Source organism: Acartia tonsa, chromosome 15, assembly GCF_053477335.1.
Source record: "Acartia tonsa isolate MP-2025a chromosome 15, ASM5347733v1, whole genome shotgun sequence".
NCBI classification, from domain to species: domain Eukaryota; kingdom Metazoa; phylum Arthropoda; class Copepoda; order Calanoida; family Acartiidae; genus Acartia; species Acartia tonsa.
Window position 1 is genome coordinate 13882427 of NC_137274.1, and position 8474 is coordinate 13890900.

The window sequence follows — 8474 nt, forward strand, 5'->3', positions numbered from 1 at the left end:
ATTTTAATGGGAATTTTGGTACTTATTGTTAATTCATTTTTTGTGCAACTATTTTTCATAACTTTAAAAAAATAAATTACTTTTTTGATTTTATCGAGGAGCTAAAATTATTGTAAAGATTCTAAGATTTGGATTTCCGTATAATAAAGTAACAGGATGTCTGTTTGTCTGTCTGTGTGTGTGCACCGAAGGATCTCGCTAACTGCTGAACCGATTTGGCTCTCCTTAACAGGGTAGCTTCACAAAGGTCCCGGGAAGGTTTATAACTATTTTGGGGGAGGGTGTCACCACCCTCCCAAGATAAATCGCCCCTAGAAAAAAAATTACCCCCCCCACTGAAAAAAATTATAAAGATTTTAAAAAATTCTTTTTTAACGAAAATAAAAATTTCTTTTTTTAAAATCTAAAATAATAAATTTGGTTATCCAATTCAACTCTCTTAAAGTGCCCCTAGAGTCCTCTAGGGCCGTAGCCGCTAGTTTTGAAAAAAAATTAAAATAACTACACAGACAGCTGATATTATGATAATTTGTTATGTGATTTTTAAAAGTAAAGTTTTTGTATAATTAGGTTCAGTCTGTCCGTCCGTAACTGATAGCTCTTATCATTGATTTATGCATGTTAGAATTGTCCTTTCAATTTCAAACTTAGCATGGTGATACCAATAGTAGTTAGGTACTTTTTAAAAAACGTAGCAACTCTATAACTAGAATGTCCGTACGTACATTTCATTTAAAACATATTTAATAAAGATTTTTTATGTGATATAATTATTCTATTCATCTGATTTTTAAAATACTGATTCCCATTACAACAAGATACAATGTTAAAAGCAAATCAAGTGCTAATGTTAGTTTATCCTACTGTTTCAGAGCTTATTTTTTTTTGATGTTGTCATCCTTATTTAGAATATAATTTAAATGTAAAAAGAATAACCGTTTTTTTATTTGTTATGTATGTTTAAGATTTTGATTTATTGTTGAATAAATATGAATAACTTATTTCCGTTTACTTTATATTAATTAAGCTAATCTACAAATCTTACTTTGACTGTCTAAATCTAAAAAATGCATTGCATAATAGTACACTATATACACTATTTAATTATTTAAAATCTTCAATACATATTAAATTACCATTAACTATCGCAGCGTATTTTAGACAGCTTTCCAATGCTAATAAAGAGAAAAATTATATTAATAATTAAAATTAGGGGCGAAGGATTGGGCTAACTAAGCTGGTATTGGTTTTTATGTTTTTTTTTATTATTCATTAAAGCTGTCTGTAATATGATACAATACATGATTTTTTAGTATGGCTCAGAACCTGTTTTAATCCAGCAGATATTAATTAGCTACAAAGCCATACTGAAATGTTTGTTTACAAGTTTGATTTTCTGGGTCATGGAAAGAAAACGAAGTTGCGGGTTTCATTGTATTTTTACAGTAGCTCTTGAGAGATGAGGTTAAGTGGTATTATCCTCTTAAAATTTTTTTTTTCAATTTTGAAAATTTCACCATGATTCGAGTGTTTTTATGCTAAAAGTTGTATCTTCAAAAAAACAGGTTTTTAGCAACTATGGTGAAATAGGCTTAAATAATTAATTCTCTTGTTGGTTATACCTTATTACTGTTTTTACTGTTAACATATATATTCAAATTTCTGTTATTTGATGCAATTGTGGTATTCGGCAACTCTGGGCCATGCAGAAACCAAGACATTATAGTGATGCTACGCACCCAGCTAAATCCTGTTATTCTACAATTGTAAAGCCACCTGCAAATATGTCAGATAACGGTATTGATTTCATCTCTCAGTTGTCCTGCAAGTGGAGAGAGGGGTGTTACCCCTCCCTCTCCCTTCTTAAGCACCGGAACCTTCCCCTTCAACCACCAAGTTATCAGCACCACCTCAGCCCTGAGGATAAAGGATCTAAGCCTTCCTTCACCCGATAGAATCACCAACCACACAGACTGTTGTTGTCACAGTAATCATCAAACCTTCCCTTTTAGTACCCAGACCTACCACTCAACCCCTCTATGCTTATCTACCCATTGTGCTGTTCCATGGGCTATCCTGCCTCCCCCGGACAGGGATAGCCATCTACCTAACCATTGCAACTATCTATGTTTTACTTGTATGATTTACCTTTAAACTGTTTTTAAACTATTTTTAAAAGGTATATTAAAAATATACTTTGACATCTGTAGAATCATACTGCAAAGCCAAAAATGAGAACAATTGCCCACATCAAATTTTATTAGGATTTTAAAGTTTATTTTTTACTATGGATTAAATAATTTTTACTGAATCGTGATGTTTCTTCCCTTTGTGGGTAAAATACTCAGCTTTTAGAGTATCTTGCTAAGTAAATATTGTATGCTAGTATACAGTAAAGTTAGGTCTTTTGATTTTATCTATCAATACTAATTAAAAATTAATTCTTTACAATATATCAATGAATTAACATAAAAATGTTTCATGTCTATTATACATTAAAACACATAAAAATTGGCTGTAAAGGGTTAAATAAATTAAGATGACAACAAATGTTTATGCAATACAACAAATTTATTTTTGTCACATATACAAATATGATATAAAATAAGATTATTCAAACATATTTTTAAAAATATTTTTAAAAAGTATGTATCTTTTATGAGTAGGGTTTTCATTCTTTTCATTTTTATTAAATAAAATTATTTAACTACGTTTGAAATAAGTCACTTTATGAAAACACTCTTTCGGAAATTCTAATTTCTAATTGGTTTAAATTCAGCATTATGTTTTTTATTGTATTATGTCAGATTTTTTAATGAAATTAATTGTTTAAGAAAAAAAACTTTTTCCATTGAACAGAGTAATGTTTTTTTTATTGTATCAGTATAAAGTGAATTATATAAAATTGTTCACTAAGTTACAATATTACACGAAGTAAAAAAAGACCTTTTGATCTGGTAAAAATGACCAGAGCAACAGTAAAAATTAATTTTTAAATCCCCCAAAAAAAGTTTATTGGGGACTTAATTCAAATTTGCGCTCTGCAGTGTGATTCTATAGGTGTCCTAGTATATTTTTGACCCCCCATTCAAAAATAGTTTAAAAACAGTTTAACTATCTTTATTCCTAATCCATGTGTATTTATATTATGTTGTACAACTTCAGTAAACCTTAGACCCTGAATAAAGGAACAACTGAATAGACTCTGTTTATTATTTAGTGATTGCTAGAGAAGCGTAGCTTCTCTATAATATATGTGTCCACGTCTGTTCGCACTGCCGTAGTCATTTGAACTCTGGTGTCTGCCATTTAACCTAGGCGGATACCACACAATCAATTAATTCATTCTAGGAATATGTCTTCTTCTGGTGAAGAAAGAGATAATTTATCAGAAAAGTAAGTTATTGTAATATCAATACAATAAATTCAATTTAGTTTCTAAGCATTCTTAAGTTTTCAATGACCCAATTATACAAAAAATGCTTTGTTCATAACAACATTTTAACCTTAAATAGATGAAATTTAAACAATGATTTACTACTAAAGAACTGAACCTTTTAAGTTTATTCTTTCAAAACATACATTCAATATTATTTTTAAAACAGTGCAAATTAATTAACTTAAACAAATCTATTGGAAATAAAAACCTGTATGATAAAATCAATAGTAGGGAGCTAATATCATAATTAAGGCATTAAATAGTACCAAAGATTATTAAATATAAATATTAATGTGAAGGAAAAATAGTGTAATAAACCATAAATTATGATGAGAAAGAAATAAACTGGTGCTTTCTCTTAAACTTTTTTTTATAAAAACTTCCCAATTTTTATATGCCTTTACTTTACCCAAAAAGCATTAAAAGTCCTAATTTTGAAAAGCTTTTTTTGATGAATTACTGAAGAAATTCCCAGGCCACTTATTTATTTTTTATCGGGTAAAAGGTATACCCAACAAGCAAAATGAATATAGAAGAATGTTTCGGGGGCAGATGGAGAGGTCTTCAACGATGTGTTGACCCCAAATGACAGCTGAAAACATGTATAAGTTGTGTGACTTCTTTACAAATTAATTTTGTTGTTGATATAAGCTAATTTTTTATGCCTGGATGTAATCAGATAATTAATTCTAGGAATATGTCTTCTTCTGATGGTGACAAGCTAGAGGATACTTCTATAGAAAAGTAAGTTTTAATGATAATGTGGTGTGGGTGAAGCAGTTCAACCCTACTGAGCGAGTTCGATTCAAAAGAGCCCCTAGCCTTTAAGGATTCTATCAATAAGAACTACAAGTAGTTACTGTTTAAAAGATATATTTGAACTGAAGCATTACAATAGATATACAGGTTTATATAGCAAATAGAAATATAATAACAGATTATGAGGGATAGCTGGTGAGGGGTTCCTTTGAGCTGGGGCTGTGTCCACAGGCGCAAAGGTAGGAGGCAGGTGATGGCAGAGAAAAGGGAAGGTCCGGCTGCGGAAAGGGGGAGGGGGTAATCCCCTCCCCATGCCCAGGTGGCCATTGTATTCCATAACAATGGGTTGGGTGTGACCGCTTATCAAAATGACCGTCTTTTGATAGCGTATCTAAAGTTGATGGGTGGAGTTTTAACACCTGCATTTGCCGGGAGTCCCAGAGCATAGTATACTCTAGAAAAGGCTTGTCCGTATGATGCCGCCTACCACAATAATAAGATATTAGCAGTTTTGCGCCTTAAAACCTCTAGGAACACTTGAGGGGTGGGCAACAACACTTTACATTCAATTTAAGTTTTTAAAGAAAAGTAAAAGGGAGCTATTATTTTATCTTTGATGGTGGTGATACTTTTCCCCCAAATAGTAGAAAACCTTTCAAGAACCTATGCAAAACTACATTGTAAAGGAGAACCATGTAGTTTCACAAGATTCTCTCATACAGGCAGACACACTGATCCTATCTATAATACAAAGTAGAACGATGTCTGTCCGTCTGAAGCTTAAGATCTCGGTAACCGCTGAACCGAATGGGCTCTACTCTTCAGGGAATATACCTACTGGTCCTGTGGTGGTTTTAAGATATTTTCTTTGGGGGTGGGACACCCCCAACCCCCCCCAAAAACAAAAAAATCCCCCCCCAATTTTTTTTTTTTTTTTTTTTTTTTTTTTTGCAGGAGATTTCCTTGGTCCTTTTACGAATTTCACCTTAATTTTTTTTTGATAACCTCTTGGGGCAAAGCCCCTAGAGGCTAGGGGCGAAGCCGCTAGTTACTTTTGAAAGTAATAAGGTTTATTTGTCTGTAGCTTATGATTTCCAAAACCATACAACTGATTGAGTCCTCTATTTCAGGGAAGCTTCATATAGGTTTCATTTTGGCTTTAGAGTGTTTTACATTTATAATTTAGGTTTTAGGCTATTCTTCTGTTTTACCCCTCTATATTGGAATTAAGTCTAATCTACTAAAGTATTGCTGGCTATTGTGGTTCCAACAACATCTTCTCATTTTTCCCAGCTCCTAAGGGATATCCTCCACGGGTTAATTGTGAAAAAAAGACAAACCTTTCCTTTTATTTCTATCAAATTACCCAATTTTTTTTAGTATTTTAAACTAAAATGGAGAAAATAAAATTTTGTGGGCCCATTATAAAATTAAATTTTTACTCTTTCCAGTATGTCAAGACATGTGACTTTAAGGCTGTGCAAACATTTAAATAGGTATTTTCAAAAACCTGGAATTTTTTAGCCTACCCGTGCTATACAAAATATTTTCATTTTTTTATAGGAATATGCATTCTAAAAAAGATGTGTATGAGTTTTTCAAGAACTGTGAAGAAGGAAATCTGGATGAAGTGAATAAAGCCCTCTCTAAATACCCAGCTATTATACATGCAAAAGACTTTTATGGTAAGTCAATTTAGCTGCTTTGATCCAGGAAAGCTTAGAAATTTAAAAACAATAATAATATTTACATACCAATAATAAAAATTGCGATGTTTTTTTTATTTATTGTGGGGGGGGGGGAGTTGACCTCCTCACTTGCATTTGCAGTTTCAAAAAGTGAAAATTTAAGAAAAGAATTTTTAGTTAACCATATAAGTTCAACGGTTAGCCAAATCCTTTGGTACACACACAGAAATACATACACAGATCCTTTTACCTTTTAAAAAGGATATTGTTCATAATTTCTAAAGCTCCAAACACAAGAAACATTAATCTGCTTATTATTTTTTATACTATAAAACCCCTTAACAAATGTATACTACATTTATGACTTGATTTTTCTATTTTAGGAATGAAAAGGAAAAACTTGTCAAATCTGAACATATACTATTATTTTACTGTTTCTAGAGATTTTTACGTAGCATGAAAAGAAAAAAAAATCTGTGTTTGGTTTTATTTTATAACATCAAATTGTCCATTCATGTTTTAATGACAGTGTAATTCAGTAAAGGGTATAGTGTGACATTGCCTCTTTTCATTTTCATCAAATTGTCTTCGTAGCTTTTCTCCTATTTCTTACCCTTGCAGGGGGCTCTAACACATTCAGGGTCAATTACCTAACCCTGCAGGGCAATCACCTAACCTAAGATAACAAAAAGCTACTGGGATGAAAGGAACTATACCTTGGCGTTAGACTCTTACAGGGCCAAGCACTGCAGCTAGGCAGGCTAGGGAGCCAAGCACTCAGGTTAGGAAGGCCAGGGGAACAAGCGCAGCAGCCAGCTTTCATAGTTTTATCCAGGGGGGGGGGGGGGCTTGACTTCAATTTTTAAAATTTAAAAAAAAATCCTATGTGGATAATACCCATATATATGTATCTAACTATCCTTCTGTCTATCTATCTACACAGTGTTAGAACTAAAACTATGAATTCTGTTTTTCTGACACAACCAGAAGGAATACAAAAAAACCAATTAATTGTATTATAATTGGTAATATTACTCAATATAAATTTAAGTTTATCAAACCATTATAAAGAGTTGAACATAAAAAAAAGTACAGTAAAAACGGCAGGACAAAGTAAAATAAGAAGGGGGTTAAAAAAAAAAGGTTTAAAGTCAATAAAGTTAATATAGCTGTCAAACATAGAAAAAGTACAAAAAAATGTATCTCCTATCTTTCATAATTAAAGAAGAAATACCACATTGATGAAGTAGCTGCACTAGAAATGTAGAAAAAAAATTAAAAATGTGTGAAATTTGTCAAGACTAATATTAATATTAACCTAAATGTTCAGGATGGACTCCTTTGCATCGTGCTGCTATGAGAGGCCACCAGAGTATAGTTGATATTCTCCTACAACAAGGGGCAGATGTTCATGTCAAGGATGCTGGAGGTAAGTTTATTATATTTATCCATACTTACTTTATTATTGGTAATATTACTCAATACACATTTAATTTCGATTTAATTCAATTGAAGATAAAAAAATACAGTAAAAACAGCAGTACAAAGTAAAATAAGAAAGACAGTGAAAAAAGGAAAAGGTTCAGAGTCAATAAAGTTAATATGGCTGTCAAACATAGAAAAAGTACAAAAAAAATGTATCTCCTATCTTTCATAATTACAGAAGAAATACCACATTGATAAAGTAGCTGTGCCACAAATGTAGAAAAAGATTCTGAAAATGTGTAAAGTTTGTCAACACTAATATTAATATTAACCTAAATATTCAGGATACACTCCTTTGCTTAAAGCTGCTTGGAATGGCCACCAGAGTACAGTTGATATACTCCTACAACATGGGGCAGATGTTCATGTCAAGAATAAGGGTGGTAAGTTTAATATATATTTATCCATACTTACTTTATTATTGGTAATATTACTCAATACACATTTAATTTCGATTTAATTCAATTGAAGATAAAAAAAATACAGTAAAAACAACAGGACAAAGTAAAATAAGAAAGGGGTTAAAAAAGGAAAAGGTTTATATAGAGTCAATAAAGTTAATATGGCTGTTAAACATAGAAAAAATACAAAAAAAAAAATAACTTCTATCTTTCATAATTACATAAGAAATATCACATTGATGTAGTAGCTGTGCTACAAATGTAGAAAAAGATTCTGAAAAATGTGTAAAGTTTGTCAACACTAATATTAATATTAATCTAAATATTCAGGTGAAACTCCTTTGGATTATGCTGCTTGGAGAGGCCACCAGAGTATTGTTGATATACTCCTACAACATGGGCCAGACATGTATTCCAAGAATAATGGAGGTTAGTTAATTATATGTATTCATACTTGTTTTATTTCTCAATAAGCATCTAATTTTTTTATACCAGAAATTAAATTATTAAAAGAATTGAATAGAAACAAAAAAAATACAATTACAAATATGGACAAACAAAAATAAAATGTTTAATAATAACTACATTGATAGTAAGGGGGTGGTAAAAAAATATAAAATGGATCATAACCAGAATCATAACAGTAAAAAAACTTAAAATAGCTATCAATAATAAAATAAAAAATAAAACAAAGAAAACAAA